The sequence below is a fragment of the Leiobunum rupestre genome, chromosome 6, assembly GCF_980474605.1.
Source record: "Leiobunum rupestre chromosome 6, qqLeiRupe1.1.hap1, whole genome shotgun sequence".
NCBI lineage: Eukaryota > Metazoa > Arthropoda > Arachnida > Opiliones > Sclerosomatidae > Leiobunum > Leiobunum rupestre.
In genome coordinates, this window is record NC_143389.1 from 54,170,792 (window position 1) to 54,189,119 (window position 18,328).

General features: G+C 46.0%; 58 non-coding genes across 58 annotated transcripts; all 58 read right to left on the reverse strand.

Annotated features, from left to right (window-relative positions):
* Positions 1 to 18: 18 nt before the first annotated feature.
* TRNAD-GUC (transfer RNA aspartic acid (anticodon GUC)) lies at positions 19 to 90 on the reverse strand. Its single transcript has one exon. It is a non-coding gene; the product is annotated as a tRNA-Asp (tRNA).
* A 336-nt stretch (positions 91 to 426) lies between these two features.
* TRNAD-GUC (transfer RNA aspartic acid (anticodon GUC)) lies at positions 427 to 498 on the reverse strand. Its single transcript has one exon. It is a non-coding gene; the product is annotated as a tRNA-Asp (tRNA).
* Positions 499 to 834: 336 nt separating this feature from the next.
* Positions 835 to 906, reverse strand: TRNAD-GUC (transfer RNA aspartic acid (anticodon GUC)). The gene has a single exon. It is a non-coding gene; the product is annotated as a tRNA-Asp (tRNA).
* Positions 907 to 993: 87 nt separating this feature from the next.
* TRNAV-CAC (transfer RNA valine (anticodon CAC)) lies at positions 994 to 1,066 on the reverse strand. The gene has a single exon. It is a non-coding gene; the product is annotated as a tRNA-Val (tRNA).
* Positions 1,067 to 1,242: 176 nt separating this feature from the next.
* Positions 1,243 to 1,314, reverse strand: TRNAD-GUC (transfer RNA aspartic acid (anticodon GUC)). Its single transcript has one exon. It is a non-coding gene; the product is annotated as a tRNA-Asp (tRNA).
* A 336-nt stretch (positions 1,315 to 1,650) lies between these two features.
* TRNAD-GUC (transfer RNA aspartic acid (anticodon GUC)) lies at positions 1,651 to 1,722 on the reverse strand. Its single transcript has one exon. It is a non-coding gene; the product is annotated as a tRNA-Asp (tRNA).
* Positions 1,723 to 1,809: 87 nt separating this feature from the next.
* TRNAV-CAC (transfer RNA valine (anticodon CAC)) lies at positions 1,810 to 1,882 on the reverse strand. The gene has a single exon. It is a non-coding gene; the product is annotated as a tRNA-Val (tRNA).
* A 176-nt stretch (positions 1,883 to 2,058) lies between these two features.
* Positions 2,059 to 2,130, reverse strand: TRNAD-GUC (transfer RNA aspartic acid (anticodon GUC)). Its single transcript has one exon. It is a non-coding gene; the product is annotated as a tRNA-Asp (tRNA).
* Positions 2,131 to 2,466: 336 nt separating this feature from the next.
* On the reverse strand, positions 2,467 to 2,538 carry TRNAD-GUC (transfer RNA aspartic acid (anticodon GUC)). The gene has a single exon. It is a non-coding gene; the product is annotated as a tRNA-Asp (tRNA).
* An 88-nt stretch (positions 2,539 to 2,626) lies between these two features.
* Positions 2,627 to 2,699, reverse strand: TRNAV-CAC (transfer RNA valine (anticodon CAC)). The gene has a single exon. It is a non-coding gene; the product is annotated as a tRNA-Val (tRNA).
* A 176-nt stretch (positions 2,700 to 2,875) lies between these two features.
* TRNAD-GUC (transfer RNA aspartic acid (anticodon GUC)) lies at positions 2,876 to 2,947 on the reverse strand. The gene has a single exon. It is a non-coding gene; the product is annotated as a tRNA-Asp (tRNA).
* An 87-nt stretch (positions 2,948 to 3,034) lies between these two features.
* On the reverse strand, positions 3,035 to 3,107 carry TRNAV-CAC (transfer RNA valine (anticodon CAC)). Its single transcript has one exon. It is a non-coding gene; the product is annotated as a tRNA-Val (tRNA).
* A 176-nt stretch (positions 3,108 to 3,283) lies between these two features.
* TRNAD-GUC (transfer RNA aspartic acid (anticodon GUC)) lies at positions 3,284 to 3,355 on the reverse strand. The gene has a single exon. It is a non-coding gene; the product is annotated as a tRNA-Asp (tRNA).
* An 87-nt stretch (positions 3,356 to 3,442) lies between these two features.
* Positions 3,443 to 3,515, reverse strand: TRNAV-CAC (transfer RNA valine (anticodon CAC)). The gene has a single exon. It is a non-coding gene; the product is annotated as a tRNA-Val (tRNA).
* A 176-nt stretch (positions 3,516 to 3,691) lies between these two features.
* TRNAD-GUC (transfer RNA aspartic acid (anticodon GUC)) lies at positions 3,692 to 3,763 on the reverse strand. Its single transcript has one exon. It is a non-coding gene; the product is annotated as a tRNA-Asp (tRNA).
* Positions 3,764 to 4,099: 336 nt separating this feature from the next.
* TRNAD-GUC (transfer RNA aspartic acid (anticodon GUC)) lies at positions 4,100 to 4,171 on the reverse strand. The gene has a single exon. It is a non-coding gene; the product is annotated as a tRNA-Asp (tRNA).
* A 336-nt stretch (positions 4,172 to 4,507) lies between these two features.
* On the reverse strand, positions 4,508 to 4,579 carry TRNAD-GUC (transfer RNA aspartic acid (anticodon GUC)). The gene has a single exon. It is a non-coding gene; the product is annotated as a tRNA-Asp (tRNA).
* An 87-nt stretch (positions 4,580 to 4,666) lies between these two features.
* On the reverse strand, positions 4,667 to 4,739 carry TRNAV-CAC (transfer RNA valine (anticodon CAC)). Its single transcript has one exon. It is a non-coding gene; the product is annotated as a tRNA-Val (tRNA).
* A 176-nt stretch (positions 4,740 to 4,915) lies between these two features.
* TRNAD-GUC (transfer RNA aspartic acid (anticodon GUC)) lies at positions 4,916 to 4,987 on the reverse strand. Its single transcript has one exon. It is a non-coding gene; the product is annotated as a tRNA-Asp (tRNA).
* A 336-nt stretch (positions 4,988 to 5,323) lies between these two features.
* On the reverse strand, positions 5,324 to 5,395 carry TRNAD-GUC (transfer RNA aspartic acid (anticodon GUC)). The gene has a single exon. It is a non-coding gene; the product is annotated as a tRNA-Asp (tRNA).
* A 336-nt stretch (positions 5,396 to 5,731) lies between these two features.
* On the reverse strand, positions 5,732 to 5,803 carry TRNAD-GUC (transfer RNA aspartic acid (anticodon GUC)). Its single transcript has one exon. It is a non-coding gene; the product is annotated as a tRNA-Asp (tRNA).
* A 336-nt stretch (positions 5,804 to 6,139) lies between these two features.
* TRNAD-GUC (transfer RNA aspartic acid (anticodon GUC)) lies at positions 6,140 to 6,211 on the reverse strand. The gene has a single exon. It is a non-coding gene; the product is annotated as a tRNA-Asp (tRNA).
* Positions 6,212 to 6,706: 495 nt separating this feature from the next.
* Positions 6,707 to 6,779, reverse strand: TRNAV-CAC (transfer RNA valine (anticodon CAC)). Its single transcript has one exon. It is a non-coding gene; the product is annotated as a tRNA-Val (tRNA).
* A 584-nt stretch (positions 6,780 to 7,363) lies between these two features.
* TRNAD-GUC (transfer RNA aspartic acid (anticodon GUC)) lies at positions 7,364 to 7,435 on the reverse strand. Its single transcript has one exon. It is a non-coding gene; the product is annotated as a tRNA-Asp (tRNA).
* An 87-nt stretch (positions 7,436 to 7,522) lies between these two features.
* Positions 7,523 to 7,595, reverse strand: TRNAV-CAC (transfer RNA valine (anticodon CAC)). Its single transcript has one exon. It is a non-coding gene; the product is annotated as a tRNA-Val (tRNA).
* A 176-nt stretch (positions 7,596 to 7,771) lies between these two features.
* On the reverse strand, positions 7,772 to 7,843 carry TRNAD-GUC (transfer RNA aspartic acid (anticodon GUC)). The gene has a single exon. It is a non-coding gene; the product is annotated as a tRNA-Asp (tRNA).
* A 497-nt stretch (positions 7,844 to 8,340) lies between these two features.
* Positions 8,341 to 8,413, reverse strand: TRNAV-CAC (transfer RNA valine (anticodon CAC)). Its single transcript has one exon. It is a non-coding gene; the product is annotated as a tRNA-Val (tRNA).
* A 588-nt stretch (positions 8,414 to 9,001) lies between these two features.
* Positions 9,002 to 9,073, reverse strand: TRNAD-GUC (transfer RNA aspartic acid (anticodon GUC)). Its single transcript has one exon. It is a non-coding gene; the product is annotated as a tRNA-Asp (tRNA).
* An 87-nt stretch (positions 9,074 to 9,160) lies between these two features.
* Positions 9,161 to 9,233, reverse strand: TRNAV-CAC (transfer RNA valine (anticodon CAC)). Its single transcript has one exon. It is a non-coding gene; the product is annotated as a tRNA-Val (tRNA).
* Positions 9,234 to 9,820: 587 nt separating this feature from the next.
* On the reverse strand, positions 9,821 to 9,892 carry TRNAD-GUC (transfer RNA aspartic acid (anticodon GUC)). The gene has a single exon. It is a non-coding gene; the product is annotated as a tRNA-Asp (tRNA).
* Positions 9,893 to 10,228: 336 nt separating this feature from the next.
* On the reverse strand, positions 10,229 to 10,300 carry TRNAD-GUC (transfer RNA aspartic acid (anticodon GUC)). The gene has a single exon. It is a non-coding gene; the product is annotated as a tRNA-Asp (tRNA).
* An 87-nt stretch (positions 10,301 to 10,387) lies between these two features.
* Positions 10,388 to 10,460, reverse strand: TRNAV-CAC (transfer RNA valine (anticodon CAC)). The gene has a single exon. It is a non-coding gene; the product is annotated as a tRNA-Val (tRNA).
* Positions 10,461 to 10,636: 176 nt separating this feature from the next.
* On the reverse strand, positions 10,637 to 10,708 carry TRNAD-GUC (transfer RNA aspartic acid (anticodon GUC)). The gene has a single exon. It is a non-coding gene; the product is annotated as a tRNA-Asp (tRNA).
* Positions 10,709 to 11,043: 335 nt separating this feature from the next.
* TRNAD-GUC (transfer RNA aspartic acid (anticodon GUC)) lies at positions 11,044 to 11,115 on the reverse strand. The gene has a single exon. It is a non-coding gene; the product is annotated as a tRNA-Asp (tRNA).
* An 87-nt stretch (positions 11,116 to 11,202) lies between these two features.
* On the reverse strand, positions 11,203 to 11,275 carry TRNAV-CAC (transfer RNA valine (anticodon CAC)). Its single transcript has one exon. It is a non-coding gene; the product is annotated as a tRNA-Val (tRNA).
* Positions 11,276 to 11,451: 176 nt separating this feature from the next.
* TRNAD-GUC (transfer RNA aspartic acid (anticodon GUC)) lies at positions 11,452 to 11,523 on the reverse strand. The gene has a single exon. It is a non-coding gene; the product is annotated as a tRNA-Asp (tRNA).
* Positions 11,524 to 11,859: 336 nt separating this feature from the next.
* TRNAD-GUC (transfer RNA aspartic acid (anticodon GUC)) lies at positions 11,860 to 11,931 on the reverse strand. The gene has a single exon. It is a non-coding gene; the product is annotated as a tRNA-Asp (tRNA).
* Positions 11,932 to 12,018: 87 nt separating this feature from the next.
* TRNAV-CAC (transfer RNA valine (anticodon CAC)) lies at positions 12,019 to 12,091 on the reverse strand. The gene has a single exon. It is a non-coding gene; the product is annotated as a tRNA-Val (tRNA).
* A 176-nt stretch (positions 12,092 to 12,267) lies between these two features.
* TRNAD-GUC (transfer RNA aspartic acid (anticodon GUC)) lies at positions 12,268 to 12,339 on the reverse strand. The gene has a single exon. It is a non-coding gene; the product is annotated as a tRNA-Asp (tRNA).
* A 746-nt stretch (positions 12,340 to 13,085) lies between these two features.
* Positions 13,086 to 13,157, reverse strand: TRNAD-GUC (transfer RNA aspartic acid (anticodon GUC)). The gene has a single exon. It is a non-coding gene; the product is annotated as a tRNA-Asp (tRNA).
* An 87-nt stretch (positions 13,158 to 13,244) lies between these two features.
* Positions 13,245 to 13,317, reverse strand: TRNAV-CAC (transfer RNA valine (anticodon CAC)). Its single transcript has one exon. It is a non-coding gene; the product is annotated as a tRNA-Val (tRNA).
* Positions 13,318 to 13,493: 176 nt separating this feature from the next.
* On the reverse strand, positions 13,494 to 13,565 carry TRNAD-GUC (transfer RNA aspartic acid (anticodon GUC)). Its single transcript has one exon. It is a non-coding gene; the product is annotated as a tRNA-Asp (tRNA).
* A 335-nt stretch (positions 13,566 to 13,900) lies between these two features.
* TRNAD-GUC (transfer RNA aspartic acid (anticodon GUC)) lies at positions 13,901 to 13,972 on the reverse strand. Its single transcript has one exon. It is a non-coding gene; the product is annotated as a tRNA-Asp (tRNA).
* Positions 13,973 to 14,059: 87 nt separating this feature from the next.
* TRNAV-CAC (transfer RNA valine (anticodon CAC)) lies at positions 14,060 to 14,132 on the reverse strand. The gene has a single exon. It is a non-coding gene; the product is annotated as a tRNA-Val (tRNA).
* A 176-nt stretch (positions 14,133 to 14,308) lies between these two features.
* Positions 14,309 to 14,380, reverse strand: TRNAD-GUC (transfer RNA aspartic acid (anticodon GUC)). The gene has a single exon. It is a non-coding gene; the product is annotated as a tRNA-Asp (tRNA).
* Positions 14,381 to 14,716: 336 nt separating this feature from the next.
* Positions 14,717 to 14,788, reverse strand: TRNAD-GUC (transfer RNA aspartic acid (anticodon GUC)). The gene has a single exon. It is a non-coding gene; the product is annotated as a tRNA-Asp (tRNA).
* Positions 14,789 to 14,875: 87 nt separating this feature from the next.
* Positions 14,876 to 14,948, reverse strand: TRNAV-CAC (transfer RNA valine (anticodon CAC)). The gene has a single exon. It is a non-coding gene; the product is annotated as a tRNA-Val (tRNA).
* A 176-nt stretch (positions 14,949 to 15,124) lies between these two features.
* On the reverse strand, positions 15,125 to 15,196 carry TRNAD-GUC (transfer RNA aspartic acid (anticodon GUC)). The gene has a single exon. It is a non-coding gene; the product is annotated as a tRNA-Asp (tRNA).
* A 338-nt stretch (positions 15,197 to 15,534) lies between these two features.
* On the reverse strand, positions 15,535 to 15,606 carry TRNAD-GUC (transfer RNA aspartic acid (anticodon GUC)). Its single transcript has one exon. It is a non-coding gene; the product is annotated as a tRNA-Asp (tRNA).
* Positions 15,607 to 15,693: 87 nt separating this feature from the next.
* On the reverse strand, positions 15,694 to 15,766 carry TRNAV-CAC (transfer RNA valine (anticodon CAC)). The gene has a single exon. It is a non-coding gene; the product is annotated as a tRNA-Val (tRNA).
* A 178-nt stretch (positions 15,767 to 15,944) lies between these two features.
* TRNAD-GUC (transfer RNA aspartic acid (anticodon GUC)) lies at positions 15,945 to 16,016 on the reverse strand. The gene has a single exon. It is a non-coding gene; the product is annotated as a tRNA-Asp (tRNA).
* Positions 16,017 to 16,352: 336 nt separating this feature from the next.
* Positions 16,353 to 16,424, reverse strand: TRNAD-GUC (transfer RNA aspartic acid (anticodon GUC)). Its single transcript has one exon. It is a non-coding gene; the product is annotated as a tRNA-Asp (tRNA).
* Positions 16,425 to 16,760: 336 nt separating this feature from the next.
* Positions 16,761 to 16,832, reverse strand: TRNAD-GUC (transfer RNA aspartic acid (anticodon GUC)). The gene has a single exon. It is a non-coding gene; the product is annotated as a tRNA-Asp (tRNA).
* An 87-nt stretch (positions 16,833 to 16,919) lies between these two features.
* Positions 16,920 to 16,992, reverse strand: TRNAV-CAC (transfer RNA valine (anticodon CAC)). Its single transcript has one exon. It is a non-coding gene; the product is annotated as a tRNA-Val (tRNA).
* Positions 16,993 to 17,168: 176 nt separating this feature from the next.
* On the reverse strand, positions 17,169 to 17,240 carry TRNAD-GUC (transfer RNA aspartic acid (anticodon GUC)). Its single transcript has one exon. It is a non-coding gene; the product is annotated as a tRNA-Asp (tRNA).
* Positions 17,241 to 17,737: 497 nt separating this feature from the next.
* Positions 17,738 to 17,810, reverse strand: TRNAV-CAC (transfer RNA valine (anticodon CAC)). The gene has a single exon. It is a non-coding gene; the product is annotated as a tRNA-Val (tRNA).
* Positions 17,811 to 17,986: 176 nt separating this feature from the next.
* Positions 17,987 to 18,058, reverse strand: TRNAD-GUC (transfer RNA aspartic acid (anticodon GUC)). The gene has a single exon. It is a non-coding gene; the product is annotated as a tRNA-Asp (tRNA).
* An 87-nt stretch (positions 18,059 to 18,145) lies between these two features.
* On the reverse strand, positions 18,146 to 18,218 carry TRNAV-CAC (transfer RNA valine (anticodon CAC)). Its single transcript has one exon. It is a non-coding gene; the product is annotated as a tRNA-Val (tRNA).
* Positions 18,219 to 18,328: the final 110 nt, after the last annotated feature.

An 18,328-nucleotide genomic window follows, 5' to 3' on the forward strand; every position in this document is an offset into this window, starting at 1 on the left:
AAATGCAGCTAGCTATGCCTCCCCGGCGGGGATTCGAACCCCGGTCTCCCGCGTGACAGGCGGGGATACTCACCACTATACTACCGAGGACCCGAAAGTAGCACTTTTTGAATTTTTTAAAAATTTGTAGAAAACTCCGAATATTTCGTTCTAACACAAGCCAAAAGAAAATCATTCTGTGTCTACCAGGGCTCGAACTTGGGACCTTCCGCGTGTGAGGCGGACGTGATAACCACTACACCATAGATACGCCAATAGCCGGATTATAAACGGAGGAAAATCGTCTAGGAGAAAGAATTGCAATTTAACCAAGGCCCGAAACCGTGTACTTTTTTTCCAAACGGACGCTTTTGTTATCGTGATGAAACAGAATCGCTGACACCAAAATGCCTCTCTGCCATCTTTTAAAAATGCAGCTAGCTATGCCTCCCCGGCGGGGAATCGAACCCCGGTCTCCCGCGTGACAGGCGGGGATACTCACCACTATACTACCGAGGACCCGAAAGTAGCACTTTTTGAATTTTTTAAAAATTTGTAGAAAACTCCGAATATTTCGTTCTAACACAAGCCAAAAGAAAATCATTCTGTGTCTACCAGGGCTCGAACTTGGGACCTTCCGCGTGTGAGGCGGACGTGATAACCACTACACCATAGATACGCCAATAGCCGGATTATAAACGGAGGAAAATCGTCTAGGAGAAAGAATTGCAATTTAACCAAGGCCCGAAACCGTGTACTTTTTTTCCAAACGGACGCTTTTGTTATCGTGATGAAACAGAATCGCTGACACCAAAATGCCTCTCTGCCATCTTTTAAAAATGCAGCTAGCTATGCCTCCCCGGCGGGGAATCGAACCCCGGTCTCCCGCGTGACAGGCGGGGATACTCACCACTATACTACCGAGGACCCGAAAGTGGCACTTTTTGAATTTTTTAAAAATTTGTAGAAAACTCCGAATATTTCGTTCTAACACAAGCCAAAAGAAAATCAGTCTGTATCTACCAGGGCTCGAACTTGGGACCTTCCGCGTGTGAGGCGGACGTGATAACCACTACACCATAGATACGCCAATAGCCGGATTATAAACGGAGGGAAATCGTCTAGGAGAAAGAATTGCAATTTAACCAAGGCCCGAAACCGTGTACTTTTTTTCCAAACGGACGCTTTTGTTATCGTGATGAAACAGAATCGCTGACACCAAAATGCCTCTCTGCCATCTTTTAAAAATGCAGCTAGCTATGCCTCCCCGGCGGGGAATCGAACCCCGGTCTCCCGCGTGACAGGCGGGGATACTCACCACTATACTACCGAGGACCCGAAAGTAGCACTTTTTGAATTTTTTAAAAATTTGTAGAAAACTCCGAATATTTCGTTCTAACACAAGCCAAAAGAAAATCATTCTGTGTCTACCAGGGCTCGAACTTGGGACCTTCCGCGTGTGAGGCGGACGTGATAACCACTACACCATAGATACGCCAATAGCCGGATTATAAACGGAGGAAAATCGTCTAGGAGAAAGAATTGCAATTTAACCAAGGCCCGAAACCGTGTACTTTTTTTCCAAACGGACGCTTTTGTTATCGTGATGAAACAGAATCGCTGACACCAAAATGCCTCTCTGCCATCTTTTAAAAATGCAGCTAGCTATGCCTCCCCGGCGGGGAATCGAACCCCGGTCTCCCGCGTGACAGGCGGGGATACTCACCACTATACTACCGAGGACCCGAAAGTGGCACTTTTTGAATTTTTTAAAAATTTGTAGAAAACTCCGAATATTTCGTTCTAACACAAGCCAAAAGAAAATCAGTCTGTATCTACCAGGGCTCGAACTTGGGACCTTCCGCGTGTGAGGCGGACGTGATAACCACTACACCATAGATACGCCAATAGCCGGATTATAAACGGAGGGAAATCGTCTAGGAGAAAGAATTGCAATTTAACCAAGGCCCGAAACCGTGTACTTTTTTTCCAAACGGACGCTTTTGTTATCGTGATGAAACAGAATCGCTGACACCAAAATGCCTCTCTGCCATCTTTTAAAAATGCAGCTAGCTATGCCTCCCCGGCGGGGAATCGAACCCCGGTCTCCCGCGTGACAGGCGGGGATACTCACCACTATACTACCGAGGACCCGAAAGTAGCACTTTTTGAATTTTTTAAAAATTTGTAGAAAACTCCGAATATTTCGTTCTAACACAAGCCAAAAGAAAATCATTCTGTGTCTACCAGGGCTCGAACTTGGGACCTTCCGCGTGTGAGGCGGACGTGATAACCACTACACCATAGATACGCCAATAGCCGGATTATAAACGGAGGAAAATCGTCTAGGAGAAAGAATTGCAATTTTACCAAGGCCCGAAACCGTGTTCTTTTTTTCCAAACGGACGCTTTTGTTATCGTGATGAAACAGAATCGCTGACACCAAAATGCCTCTCTGCCATCTTTTAAAAATGCAGCTAGCTATGCCTCCCCGGCGGGGAATCGAACCCCGGTCTCCCGCGTGACAGGCGGGGATACTCACCACTATACTACCGAGGACCGGAAAGTAGCAGTTTTTTGAATTTTTTAAAAATTTGTAGAAAACTCCGAATATTTCGTTCTAACACAAGCCAAAAGGAAATCATTCTGTATCTACCAGGGCTCGAACTTGGGACCATCCGCGTGTGAGGCGGACGTGATAACCACTACACCATAGATACGCCAATAGCCGGATTATAAACGCAGGAAAATCGTCTAGGAGAAAGAATTGCAATTTAACCAAGGCCCGAAACCGTGTACTTTTTTTCCAAACGGACGCTTTTGTTATCGTGATGAAACAGAATCGCTGACACCAAAATGCCTCTCTGCCATCTTTTAAAAATGCAGCTAGCTATGCCTCCCCGGCGGGGAATCGAACCCCGGTCTCCCGCGTGACAGGCGGGGATACTCACCACTATACTACCGAGGACCCGAAAGTGGCACTTTTTGAATTTTTTAAAAATTTGTAGAAAACTCCGAATATTTCGTTCTAACACAAGCCAAAAGAAAATCAGTCTGTATCTACCAGGGCTCGAACTTGGGACCTTCCGCGTGTGAGGCGGACGTGATAACCACTACACCATAGATACGCCAATAGCCGGATTATAAACGGAGGGAAATCGTCTAGGAGAAAGAATTGCAATTTAACCAAGGCCCGAAACCGTGTACTTTTTTTCCAAACGGACGCTTTTGTTATCGTGATGAAACAGAATCGCTGACACCAAAATGCCTCTCTGCCATCTTTTAAAAATGCAGCTAGCTATGCCTCCCCGGCGGGGAATCGAACCCCGGTCTCCCGCGTGACAGGCGGGGATACTCACCACTATACTACCGAGGACCCGAAAGTGGCACTTTTTGAATTTTTTAAAAATTTGTAGAAAACTCCGAATATTTCGTTCTAACACAAGCCAAAAGAAAATCAGTCTGTATCTACCAGGGCTCGAACTTGGGACCTTCCGCGTGTGAGGCGGACGTGATAACCACTACACCATAGATACGCCAATAGCCGGATTATAAACGGAGGAAAATCGTCTAGGAGAAAGAATTGCAATTTAACCAAGGCCCGAAACCGTGTACTTTTTTTCCAAACGGACGCTTTTGTTATCGTGATGAAACAGAATCGCTGACACCAAAATGCCTCTCTGCCATCTTTTAAAAATGCAGCTAGCTATGCCTCCCCGGCGGGGATTCGAACCCCGGTCTCCCGCGTGACAGGCGGGGATACTCACCACTATACTACCGAGGACCCGAAAGTAGCACTTTTTGAATTTTTTAAAAATTTGTAGAAAACTCCGAATATTTCGTTCTAACACAAGCCAAAAGAAAATCATTCTGTGTCTACCAGGGCTCGAACTTGGGACCTTCCGCGTGTGAGGCGGACGTGATAACCACTACACCATAGATACGCCAATAGCCGGATTATAAACGGAGGAAAATCGTCTAGGAGAAAGAATTGCAATTTAACCAAGGCCCGAAACCGTGTACTTTTTTTCCAAACGGACGCTTTTGTTATCGTGATGAAACAGAATCGCTGACACCAAAATGCCTCTCTGCCATCTTTTAAAAATGCAGCTAGCTATGCCTCCCCGGCGGGGAATCGAACCCCGGTCTCCCGCGTGACAGGCGGGGATACTCACCACTATACTACCGAGGACCCGAAAGTAGCACTTTTTGAATTTTTTAAAAATTTGTAGAAAACTCCGAATATTTCGTTCTAACACAAGCCAAAAGAAAATCATTCTGTGTCTACCAGGGCTCGAACTTGGGACCTTCCGCGTGTGAGGCGGACGTGATAACCACTACACCATAGATACGCCAATAGCCGGATTATAAACGGAGGAAAATCGTCTAGGAGAAAGAATTGCAATTTAACCAAGGCCCGAAACCGTGTACTTTTTTTCCAAACGGACGCTTTTGTTATCGTGATGAAACAGAATCGCTGACACCAAAATGCCTCTCTGCCATCTTTTAAAAATGCAGCTAGCTATGCCTCCCCGGCGGGGAATCGAACCCCGGTCTCCCGCGTGACAGGCGGGGATACTCACCACTATACTACCGAGGACCCGAAAGTGGCACTTTTTGAATTTTTTAAAAATTTGTAGAAAACTCCGAATATTTCGTTCTAACACAAGCCAAAAGAAAATCAGTCTGTATCTACCAGGGCTCGAACTTGGGACCTTCCGCGTGTGAGGCGGACGTGATAACCACTACACCATAGATACGCCAATAGCCGGATTATAAACGGAGGGAAATCGTCTAGGAGAAAGAATTGCAATTTAACCAAGGCCCGAAACCGTGTACTTTTTTTCCAAACGGACGCTTTTGTTATCGTGATGAAACAGAATCGCTGACACCAAAATGCCTCTCTGCCATCTTTTAAAAATGCAGCTAGCTATGCCTCCCCGGCGGGGAATCGAACCCCGGTCTCCCGCGTGACAGGCGGGGATACTCACCACTATACTACCGAGGACCCGAAAGTAGCACTTTTTGAATTTTTTAAAAATTTGTAGAAAACTCCGAATATTTCGTTCTAACACAAGCCAAAAGAAAATCATTCTGTGTCTACCAGGGCTCGAACTTGGGACCTTCCGCGTGTGAGGCGGACGTGATAACCACTACACCATAGATACGCCAATAGCCGGATTATAAACGGAGGAAAATCGTCTAGGAGAAAGAATTGCAATTTAACCAAGGCCCGAAACCGTGTACTTTTTTTCCAAACGGACGCTTTTGTTATCGTGATGAAACAGAATCGCTGACACCAAAATGCCTCTCTGCCATCTTTTAAAAATGCAGCTAGCTATGCCTCCCCGGCGGGGAATCGAACCCCGGTCTCCCGCGTGACAGGCGGGGATACTCACCACTATACTACCGAGGACCCGAAAGTAGCACTTTTTGAATTTTTTAAAAATTTGTAGAAAACTCCGAATATTTCGTTCTAACACAAGCCAAAAGAAAATCATTCTGTGTCTACCAGGGCTCGAACTTGGGACCTTCCGCGTGTGAGGCGGACGTGATAACCACTACACCATAGATACGCCAATAGCCGGATTATAAACGGAGGGAAATCGTCTAGGAGAAAGAATTGCAATTTAACCAAGGCCCGAAACCGTGTACTTTTTTTCCAAACGGACGCTTTTGTTATCGTGATGAAACAGAATCGCTGACACCAAAATGCCTCTCTGCCATCTTTTAAAAATGCAGCTAGCTATGCCTCCCCGGCGGGGAATCGAACCCCGGTCTCCCGCGTGACAGGCGGGGATACTCACCACTATACTACCGAGGACCCGAAAGTAGCACTTTTTGAATTTTTTAAAAATTTGTAGAAAACTCCGAATATTTCGTTCTAACACAAGCCAAAAGAAAATCATTCTGTGTCTACCAGGGCTCGAACTTGGGACCTTCCGCGTGTGAGGCGGACGTGATAACCACTACACCATAGATACGCCAATAGCCGGATTATAAACGGAGGAAAATCGTCTAGGAGAAAGAATTGCAATTTAACCAAGGCCCGAAACCGTGTACTTTTTTTCCAAACGGACGCTTTTGTTATCGTGATGAAACAGAATCGCTGACACCAAAATGCCTCTCTGCCATCTTTTAAAAATGCAGCTAGCTATGCCTCCCCGGCGGGGAATCGAACCCCGGTCTCCCGCGTGACAGGCGGGGATACTCACCACTATACTACCGAGGACCCGAAAGTAGCACTTTTTGAATTTTTTAAAAATTTGTAGAAAACTCCGAATATTTCGTTCTAACACAAGCCAAAAGAAAATCATTCTGTGTCTACCAGGGCTCGAACTTGGGACCTTCCGCGTGTGAGGCGGACGTGATAACCACTACACCATAGATACGCCAATAGCCGGATTATAAACGGAGGAAAATCGTCTAGGAGAAAGAATTGCAATTTAACCAAGGCCCGAAACCGTGTACTTTTTTTCCAAACGGACGCTTTTGTTATCGTGATGAAACAGAATCGCTGACACCAAAATGCCTCTCTGCCATCTTTTAAAAATGCAGCTAGCTATGCCTCCCCGGCGGGGAATCGAACCCCGGTCTCCCGCGTGACAGGCGGGGATACTCACCACTATACTACCGAGAACCCGAAAGTGGCACTTTTTGAATTTTTTAAAAATTTGTAGAAAACTCCGAATATTTCGTTCTAACACAAGCCAAAAGAAAATCAGTCTGTATCTACCAGGGCTCGAACTTGGGACCTTCCGCGTGTGAGGCGGACGTGATAACCACTACACCATAGATACGCCAATAGCCGGATTATAAACGGAGGGAAATCGTCTAGGAGAAAGAATTGCAATTTAACCAAGGCCCGAAACCGTGTACTTTTTTTCCAAACGGACGCTTTTGTTATCGTGATGAAACAGAATCGCTGACACCAAAATGCCTCTCTGCCATCTTTTAAAAATGCAGCTAGCTATGCCTCCCCGGCGGGGGATCGAACCCCGGTCTCCCGCGTGACAGGCGGGGATACTCACCACTATACTACCGAGGACCCGAAAGTAGCACTTTTTGAATTTTTTAAAAATTTGTAGAAAACTCCGAATATTTCGTTCTAACACAAGCCAAAAGAAAATCATTCTGTGTCTACCAGGGCTCGAACTTGGGACCTTCCGCGTGTGAGGCGGACGTGATAACCACTACACCATAGATACGCCAATAGCCGGATTATAAACGGAGGAAAATCGTCTAGGAGAAAGAATTGCAATTTAACCAAGGCCCGAAACCGTGTACTTTTTTTCCAAACGGACGCTTTTGTTATCGTGATGAAACAGAATCGCTGACACCAAAATGCCTCTCTGCCATCTTTTAAAAATGCAGCTAGCTATGCCTCCCCGGCGGGGAATCGAACCCCGGTCTCCCGCGTGACAGGCGGGGATACTCACCACTATACTACCGAGGACCCGAAAGTGGCACTTTTTGAATTTTTTAAAAATTTGTAGAAAACTCCGAATATTTCGTTCTAACACAAGCCAAAAGAAAATCAGTCTGTATCTACCAGGGCTCGAACTTGGGACCTTCCGCGTGTGAGGCGGACGTGATAACCACTACACCATAGATACGCCAATAGCCGGATTATAAACGGAGGGAAATCGTCTAGGAGAAAGAATTGCAATTTAACCAAGGCCCGAAACCGTGTACTTTTTTTCCAAACGGACGCTTTTGTTATCGTGATGAAACAGAATCGCTGACACCAAAATGCCTCTCTGCCATCTTTTAAAAATGCAGCTAGCTATGCCTCCCCGGCGGGGAATCGAACCCCGGTCTCCCGCGTGACAGGCGGGGATACTCACCACTATACTACCGAGGACCCGAGAGTAGCACTTTTTGAATTTTCTAAAAATTTGTAGAAAACTCCGAATATTTCGTTCTAACACAAGCCAAAAGGAAATCATTCTGAATCTACCAGGGCTCGAACTTGGGACCATCCGCAAGTGAGGCGGACGTGATAACCACTACACCATAGATACGCCAATAGCCGGATTATAAACGCAGGAAAATCGTCTAGGAGAAAGAATTGCAATTTAACCAAGGCCCGAAACCGTGTACTTTTTTTTTCCAAGCGGACGCTTTTGTTATCGTGATGAAACAGAATCGCTGACACCAAAATGCCTCTCTGCCATCTTTTAAAAATGCAGCTAGCTATGCCTCCCCGGCGGGGAATCGAACCCCGATCTCCCGCGTGACAGGCGGGGATACTCACCACTATACTACCGAGGACCCGAAAGTAGCACTTTTTGAATTTTTTAAAAATTTGTAGAAAACTCCGAATATTTCGTTCTAACACAAGCCAAAAGAAAATCAGTCTGTATCTACCAGGGCTCGAACTTGGGACCTTCCGCGTGTGAGGCGGACGTGATAACCACTACACCATAGATACGTTAATAGCCGGATTATAAACGCAGGAAAATCGTCTAGGAGATAGAATTGCAATTTAACCAAGGCCCGAAACCGTGTACTTTTTTTTTCCAAGCGGACGCTTTTGTTATCGTGATGAAACAGAATCGCTGACACCAAAATGCCTCTCTGCCATCTTTTAAAAATGCAGCTAGCTATGCCTCCCCGGCGGGGAATCGAACCCCGGACTCCCGCGTGACAGGCGGGGATACTCACCACTATACTACCGAGGACCCGAAAGTAGCACTTTTTGAATTTTTTAAAAATTTGTAGAAAACTCCGAATATTTCGTTCTAACACAAGCCAAAAGGAAATCATTCTGAATCTACCAGGGCTCGAACTTGGGACCATCCGCAAGTGAGGCGGACGTGATAACCACTACACCATAGATACGCCAATAGCCGGATTATAAACGCAGGAAAATCGTCTAGGAGAAAGAATTGCAATTTAACCAAGGCCCGAAACCGTGTACTTTTTTTTTCCAAGCGGACGCTTTTGTTATCGTGATGAAACAGAATCGCTGACACCAAAATGCCTCTCTGCCATCTTTTAAAAATGCAGCTAGCTATGCCTCCCCGGCGGGGAATCGAACCCCGGTCTCCCGCGTGACAGGCGGGGATACTCACCACTATACTACCGAGGACCCGAAAGTAGCACTTTTTGAATTTTTTAAAAATTTGTAGAAAACTCCGAATATTTCGTTCTAACACAAGCCAAAAGAAAATCAGTCTGTATCTACCAGGGCTCGAACTTGGGACCTTCCGCGTGTGAGGCGGACGTGATAACCACTACACCATAGATACGCCAATAGCCGGATTATAAACGCAGGAAAATCGTCTAGGAGATAGAATTGCAATTTAACCAAGGCCCGAAACCGTGTACTTTTTTTTTTCCAAGCGGACGCTTTTGTTATCGTGATGAAACAGAATCGCTGACACCAAAATGCCTCTCTGCCATCTTTTAAAAATGCAGCTAGCTATGCCTCCCCGGCGGGGAATCGAACCCCGGACTCCCGCGTGACAGGCGGGGATACTCACCACTATACTACCGAGGACCCGAAAGTAGCACTTTTTGAATTTTTTAAAAATTTGTAGAAAACTCCGAATATTTCGTTCTAACACAAGCCAAAAGAAAATCATTCTGTGTCTACCAGGGCTCGAACTTGGGACCTTCCGCGTGTGAGGCGGACGTGATAACCACTACACCATAGATACGCCAATAGCCGGATTATAAACGGAGGAAAATCGTCTAGGAGAAAGAATTGCAATTTAACCAAGGCCCGAAACCGTGTACTTTTTTTCCAAACGGACGCTTTTGTTATCGTGATGAAACAGAATCGCTGACACCAAAATGCCTCTCTGCCATCTTTTAAAAATGCAGCTAGCTATGCCTCCCCGGCGGGGAATCGAACCCCGGTCTCCCGCGTGACAGGCGGGGATACTCACCACTATACTACCGAGGACCCGAAAGTGGCACTTTTTGAATTTTTTAAAAATTTGTAGAAAACTCCGAATATTTCGTTCTAACACAAGCCAAAAGAAAATCATTCTGTGTCTACCAGGGCTCGAACTTGGGACCTTCCGCGTGTGAGGCGGACGTGATAACCACTACACCATAGATACGCCAATAGCCGGATTATAAACGGAGGAAAATCGTCTAGGAGAAAGAATTGCAATTTAACCAAGGCCCGAAACCGTGTACTTTTTTTCCAAACGGACGCTTTTGTTATCGTGATGAAACAGAATCGCTGACACCAAAATGCCTCTCTGCCATCTTTTAAAAATGCAGCTAGCTATGCCTCCCCGGCGGGGAATCGAACCCCGGTCTCCCGCGTGACAGGCGGGGATACTCACCACTATACTACCGAGGACCCGAAAGTGGCACTTTTTGAATTTTTTAAAAATTTGTAGAAAACTCCGAATATTTCGTTCTAACACAAGCCAAAAGAAAATCAGTCTGTATCTACCAGGGCTCGAACTTGGGACCTTCCGCGTGTGAGGCGGACGTGATAACCACTACACCATAGATACGCCAATAGCCGGATTATAAACGGAGGGAAATCGTCTAGGAGAAAGAATTGCAATTTAACCAAGGCCCGAAACCGTGTACTTTTTTTCCAAACGGACGCTTTTGTTATCGTGATGAAACAGAATCGCTGACACCAAAATGCCTCTCTGCCATCTTTTAAAAATGCAGCTAGCTATGCCTCCCCGGCGGGGAATCGAACCCCGGTCTCCCGCGTGACAGGCGGGGATACTCACCACTATACTACCGAGGACCCGAAAGTAGCACTTTTTGAATTTTTTAAAAATTTGTAGAAAACTCCGAATATTTCGTTCTAACACAAGCCAAAAGGAAATCCTTCTGAATCTACCAGGGCTCGAACTTGGGACCATCCGCGTGTGAGGCGGACGTGATAACCACTACACCATAGATACGCCAATAGCCGGATTAAAACGCAGGAAAATCGTCTAGGAGAAAGAATTGCAATTTAACCAAGGCCCGAAACCGTGTACTTTTTTTCCAAACGGACGCTTTTGTTATCGTGATGAAACAGAATCGCTGACACCAAAATGCCTCTCTGCCATCTTTTAAAAATGCAGCTAGCTATGCCTCCCCGGCGGGGAATCGAACCCCGGTCTCCCGCGTGACAGGCGGGGATACTCACCACTATACTACCGAGGACCCGAAAGTGGCACTTTTTGAATTTTTTAAAAATTTGTAGAAAACTCCGAATATTTCGTTCTAACACAAGCCAAAAGAAAATCAGTCTGTATCTACCAGGGCTCGAACTTGGGACCTTCCGCGTGTGAGGCGGACGTGATAACCACTACACCATAGATACGCCAATAGCCGGATTATAAACGGAGGGAAATCGTCTAGGAGAAAGAATTGCAATTTAACCAAGGCCCGAAACCGTGTACTTTTTTTCCAAACGGACGCTTTTGTTATCGTGATGAAACAGAATCGCTGACACCAAAATGCCTCTCTGCCATCTTTTAAAAATGCAGCTAGCTATGCCTCCCCGGCGGGGAATCGAACCCCGGTCTCCCGCGTGACAGGCGGGGATACTCACCACTATACTACCGAGGACCCGAAAGTAGCACTTTTTGAATTTTTTAAAAATTTGTAGAAAACTCCGAATATTTCGTTCTAACACAAGCCAAAAGGAAATCATTCTGAATCTACCAGGGCTCGAACTTGGGACCATCCGCGTGTGAGGCGGACGTGATAACCACTACACCATAGATACGCCAATAGCCGGATTATAAACGCAGGAAAATCGTCTAGGAGAAAGAATTGCAATTTAACCAAGGCCCGAAACCGTGTACTTTTTTTCCAAACGGACGCTTTTGTTATCGTGATGAAACAGAATCGCTGACACCAAAATGCCTCTCTGCCATCTTTTAAAAATGCAGCTAGCTATGCCTCCCCGGCGGGGAATCGAACCCCGGTCTCCCGCGTGACAGGCGGGGATACTCACCACTATACTACCGAGGACCCGAAAGTGGCACTTTTTGAATTTTTTAAAAATTTGTAGAAAACTCCGAATATTTCGTTCTAACACAAGCCAAAAGAAAATCAGTCTGTATCTACCAGGGCTCGAACTTGGGACCTTCCGCGTGTGAGGCGGACGTGATAACCACTACACCATAGATACGCCAATAGCCGGATTATAAACGGAGGGAAATCGTCTAGGAGAAAGAATTGCAATTTAACCAAGGCCCGAAACCGTGTACTTTTTTTCCAAACGGACGCTTTTGTTATCGTGATGAAACAGAATCGCTGACACCAAAATGCCTCTCTGCCATCTTTTAAAAATGCAGCTAGCTATGCCTCCCCGGCGGGGAATCGAACCCCGGTCTCCCGCGTGACAGGCGGGGATACTCACCACTATACTACCGAGGACCCGAAAGTAGCACTTTTTGAATTTTTTAAAAATTTGTAGAAAACTCCGAATATTTCGTTCTAACACAAGCCAAAAGGAAATCATTCTGAATCTACCAGGGCTCGAACTTGGGACCATCCGCGTGTGAGGCGGACGTGATAACCACTACACCATAGATACGCCAATAGCCGGATTATAAACGCAGGAAAATCGTCTAGGAGATAGAATTGCAATTTAACCAAGGCCCGAAACCGTGTACTTTTTTTTTCCAAGCGGACGCTTTTGTTATCGTGATGAAACAGAATCGCTGACACCAAAATGCCTCTCTGCCATCTTTTAAAAATGCAGCTAGCTATGCCTCCCCGGCGGGGAATCGAACCCCGGACTCCCGCGTTACAGGCGGGGATACTCACCACTATACTACCGAGGACCCGAAAGTAGCACTTTTTGAATTTTTTAAAAATTTGTAGAAAACTCCGAATATTTCGTTCTAACACAAGCCAAAAGAAAATCATTCTGTGTCTACCAGGGCTCGAACTTGGGACCTTCCGCGTGTGAGGCGGACGTGATAACCACTACACCATAGATACGCCAATAGCCGGATTATAAACGGAGGAAAATCGTCTAGGAGAAAGAATTGCAATTTAACCAAGGCCCGAAACCGTGTACTTTTTTTCCAAACGGACGCTTTTGTTATCGTGATGAAACAGAATCGCTGACACCAAAATGCCTCTCTGCCATCTTTTAAAAATGCAGCTAGCTATGCCTCCCCGGCGGGGAATCGAACCCCGGTCTCCCGCGTGACAGGCGGGGATACTCACCACTATACTACCGAGGACCCGAAAGTGGCACTTTTTGAATTTTTTAAAAATTTGTAGAAAACTCCGAATATTTCGTTCTAACACAAGCCAAAAGAAAATCAGTCTGTATCTACCAGGGCTCGAACTTGGGACCTTCCGCGTGTGAGGCGGACGTGATAACCACTACACCATAGATACGCCAATAGCCGGATTATAAACGGAGGGAAATCGTCTAGGAGAAAGAATTGCAATTTAACCAAGGCCCGAAACCGTGTACTTTTTTTCCAAACGGACGCTTTTGTTATCGTGATGAAACAGAATCGCTGACACCAAAATGCCTCTCTGCCATCTTTTAAAAATGCAGCTAGCTATGCCTCCCCGGCGGGGAATCGAACCCCGGTCTCCCGCGTGACAGGCGGGGATACTCACCACTATACTACCGAGGACCCGAAAGTAGCACTTTTTGAATTTTTTAAAAATTTGTAGAAAACTCCGAATATTTCGTTCTAACACAAGCCAAAAGGAAATCATTCTGAATCTACCAGGGCTCGAACTTGGGACCATCCGCGTGTGAGGCGGACGTGATAACCACTACACCATAGATACGCCAATAGCCGGATTAAAACGCAGGAAAATCGTCTAGGAGAAAGAATTGCAATTTAACCAAGGCCCGAAACCGTGTACTTTTTTTCCAAACGGACGCTTTTGTTATCGTGATGAAACAGAATCGCTGACACCAAAATGCCTCTCTGCCATCTTTTAAAAATGCAGCTAGCTATGCCTCCCCGGCGGGGAATCGAACCCCGGTCTCCCGCGTGACAGGCGGGGATACTCACCACTATACTACCGAGGACCCGAAAGTGGCACTTTTTGAATTTTTTAAAAATTTGTAGAAAACTCCGAATATTTCGTTCTAACACAAGCCAAAAGAAAATCAGTCTGTATCTACCAGGGCTCGAACTTGGGACCTTCCGCGTGTGAGGCGGACGTGATAACCACTACACCATAGATACGCCAATAGCCGGATTATAAACGGAGGGAAATCGTCTAGGAGAAAGAATTGCAATTTAACCAAGGCCCGAAACCGTGTACTTTTTTTCCAAACGGACGCTTTTGTTATCGTGATGAAACAGAATCGCTGACACCAAAATGCCTCTCTGCCATCTTTTAAAAATGCAGCTAGCTATGCCTCCCCGGCGGGGAATCGAACCCCGGTCTCCCGCGTGACAGGCGGGGATACTCACCACTATACTACCGAGGACCCGAAAGTAGCACTTTTTGAATTTTTTAAAAATTTGTAGAAAACTCCGAATATTTCGTTCTAACACAAGCCAAAAGGAAATCATTCTGAATCTACCAGGGCTCGAACTTGGGACCATCCGCGTGTGAGGCGGACGTGATAACCACTACACCATAGATACGCCAATAGCCGGATTATAAACGCAGGAAAATCGTCTAGGAGAAAGAATTGCAATTTAACCAAGGCCCGAAACCGTGTACTTTTTTTCCAAACGGACGCTTTTGTTATCGTGATGAAACAGAATCGCTGACACCAAAATGCCTCTCTGCCATCTTTTAAAAATGCAGCTAGCTATGCCTCCCCGGCGGGGAATCGAACCCCGGTCTCCCGCGTGACAGGCGGGGATACTCACCACTATACTACCGAGGACCCGAAAGTGGCACTTTTTGAATTTTTTAAAAATTTGTAGAAAACTCCGAATATTTCGTTCTAACACAAGCCAAAAGAAAATCAGTCTGTATCTACCAGGGCTCGAACTTGGGACCTTCCGCGTGTGAGGCGGACGTGATAACCACTACACCATAGATACGCCAATAGCCGGATTATAAACGGAGGGAAATCGTCTAGGAGAAAGAATTGCAATTTAACCAAGGCCCGAAACCGTGTACTTTTTTTCCAAACGGACGCTTTTGTTATCGTGATGAAACAGAATCGCTGACACCAAAATGCCTCTCTGCCATCTTTTAAAAATGCAGCTAGCTATGCCTCCCCGGCGGGGAATCGAACCCCGGTCTCCCGCGTGACAGGCGGGGATACTCACCACTATACTACCGAGGACCCGAAAGTAGCACTTTTTGAATTTTTTAAAAATTTGTAGAAAACTCCGAATATTTCGTTCTAACACAAGCCAAAAGGAAATCATTCTGAATCTACCAGGGCTCGAACTTGGGACCATCCGCGTGTGAGGCGGACGTGATAACCACTTCACCATAGATACGCCAATAGCCGGATTATAAACGCAGGAAAATCGTCTAGGAGATAGAATTGCAATTTAACCAAGGCCCGAAACCGTGTACTTTTTTTTTCCAAGCGGACGCTTTTGTTATCGTGATGAAACAGAATCGCTGACACCAAAATGCCTCTCTGCCATCTTTTAAAAATGCAGCTAGCTATGCCTCCCCGGCGGGGAATCGAACCCCGGTCTCCCGCGTGACAGGCGGGGATACTCACCACTATACTACCGAGGACCCGAAAGTAGCACTTTTTGAATTTTTTAAAAATTTGTAGAAAACTCCGAATATTTCGTTCTAACACAAGCCAAAAGAAAATCAGTCTGTATCTACCAGGGCTCGAACTTGGGACCTTCCGCGTGTGAGGCGGACGTGATAACCACTACACCATAGATACGCCAATAGCCGGATTATAAACGCAGGAAAATCGTCTAGGAGATAGAATTGCAATTTAACCAAGGCCCGAAACCGTGTACTTTTTTTTTCCAAGCGGACGCTTTTGTTATCGTGATGAAACAGAATCGCTGACACCAAAATGCCTCTCTGCCATCTTTTAAAAATGCAGCTAGCTATGCCTCCCCGGCGGGGAATCGAACCCCGGTCTCCCGCGTGACAGGCGGGGATACTCACCACTATACTACCGAGGACCCGAAAGTGGCACTTTTTGAATTTTTTAAAAATTTGTAGAAAACTCCGAATATTTCGTTCTAACACAAGCCAAAAGAAAATCAGTCTGTATCTACCAGGGCTCGAACTTGAGACCTTCCGCGTGTGAGGCGGACGTGATAACCACTACACCATAGATACGCCAATAGCCGGATTATAAACGGAGGAAAATCGTCTAGGAGAAAGAATTGCAATTTAACCAAGGCCCGAAACCGTGTACTTTTTTTCCAAACGGACGCTTTTGTTATCGTGATGAAACAGAATCGCTGACACCAAAATGCCTCTCTGCCATCTTTTAAAAATGCAGCTAGCTATGCCTCCCCGGCGGGGAATCGAACCCCGGTCTCCCGCGTGACAGGCGGGGATACTCACCACTATACTACCGAGGACCCGAAAGTGGCACTTTTTGAATTTTTTAAAAATTTGTAGAAAACTCCGAATATTTCGTTCTAACACAAGCCAAAAGAAAATCAGTCTGTATCTACCAGGGCTCGAACTTGAGACCTTCCGCGTGTGAGGCGGACGTGATAACCACTACACCATAGATACGCCAATAGCCGGATTATAAACGGAGGAAAATCGTCTAGGAGAAAGAATTGCAATTTAACCAAGGCCCGAAACCGTGTACTTTTTTTCCAAACGGACGCTTTTGTTATCGTGATGAAACAGAATCGCTGACACCAAAATGCCTCTCTGCCATCTTTTAAAAATGCAGCTAGCTATGCCTCCCCGGCGGGGAATCGAACCCCGGTCTCCCGCGTGACAGGCGGGGATACTCACCACTATACTACCGAGGACCCGAAAGTAGCACTTTTTGAATTTTTTAAAAATTTGTAGAAAACTCCGAATATTTCGTTCTAACACAAGCCAAAAGAAAATCAGTCTGTATCTACCAGGGCTCGAACTTGGGACCTTCCGCGTGTGAGGCGGACGTGATAACCACTACACCATAGATACGCCAATAGCCGGATTATAAACGGAGGGAAATCGTCTAGGAGAAAGAATTGCAATTTAACCAAGGCCCGAAACCGTGTACTTTTTTTCCAAACGGACGCTTTTGTTATCGTGATGAAACAGAATCGCTGACACCAAAATGCCTCTCTGCCATCTTTTAAAAATGCAGCTAGCTATGCCTCCCCGGCGGGGAATCGAACCCCGGTCTCCCGCGTGACAGGCGGGGATACTCACCACTATACTACCGAGGACCCGAAGGTAGCACTTTTTGAATTTTTTAAAAATTTGTAGAAAACTCCGAATATTTCGTTCTAACACAAGCCAAAAGGAAATCATTCTGAATCTACCAGGGCTCGAACTTGGGACCATCCGCGTGTGAGGCGGACGTGATAAACACTACACCATAGATACGCCAATAGCCGGATTATAAACGCAGGAAAATCGTCTAGGAGATAGAATTGCAATTTAACCAAGGCCCGAAACCGTGTACTTTTTTTTTCCAAGCGGACGCTTTTGTTATCGTGATGAAACAGAATCGCTGACACCAAAATGCCTCTCTGCCATCTTTTAAAAATGCAGCTAGCTATGCCTTCCCGGCGGGGAATCGAACCCCGGTCTCCCGCGTGACAGGCGGGGATACTCACCACTATACTACCGAGGACCCGAAAGTGGCACTTTTTGAATTTTTTAAAAATTTGTAGAAAACTCCGAATATTTCGTTCTAACACAAGCCAAAAGAAAATCAGTCTGTATCTACCAGGGCTCGAACTTGGGACCTTCCGCGTGTGAGGCGGACGTGATAACCACTACACCATAGATACGCCAATAGCCGGATTATAAACGGAGGAAAATCGTCTAGGAGAAAGAATTGCAATTTAACCAAGGCCCGAAACCGTGTACTTTTTTTCCAAACGGACGCTTTTGTTATCGTGATGAAACAGAATCGCTGACACCAAAATGCCTCTCTGCCATCTTTTAAAAATGCAGCTAGCTATGCCTCCCCGGCGGGGAATCGAACCCCGGTCTCCCGCGTGACAGGCGGGGATACTCACCACTATACTACCGAGGACCCGAAAGTGGCACTTTTTGAATTTTTTAAAAATTTGTAGAAAACTCCGAATATTTCGTTCTAACACAAGCCAAAAGAAAATCAGTCTGTATCTACCAGGGCTCGAACTTGGGACCTTCCGCGTGTGAGGCGGACGTGATAACCACTACACCATAGATACGCCAATAGCCGGATTATAAACGGAGGGAAATCGTCTAGGAGAAAGAATTGCAATTTAACCAAGGCCCGAAACCGTGTACTTTTTTTCCAAACGGACGCTTTTGTTATCGT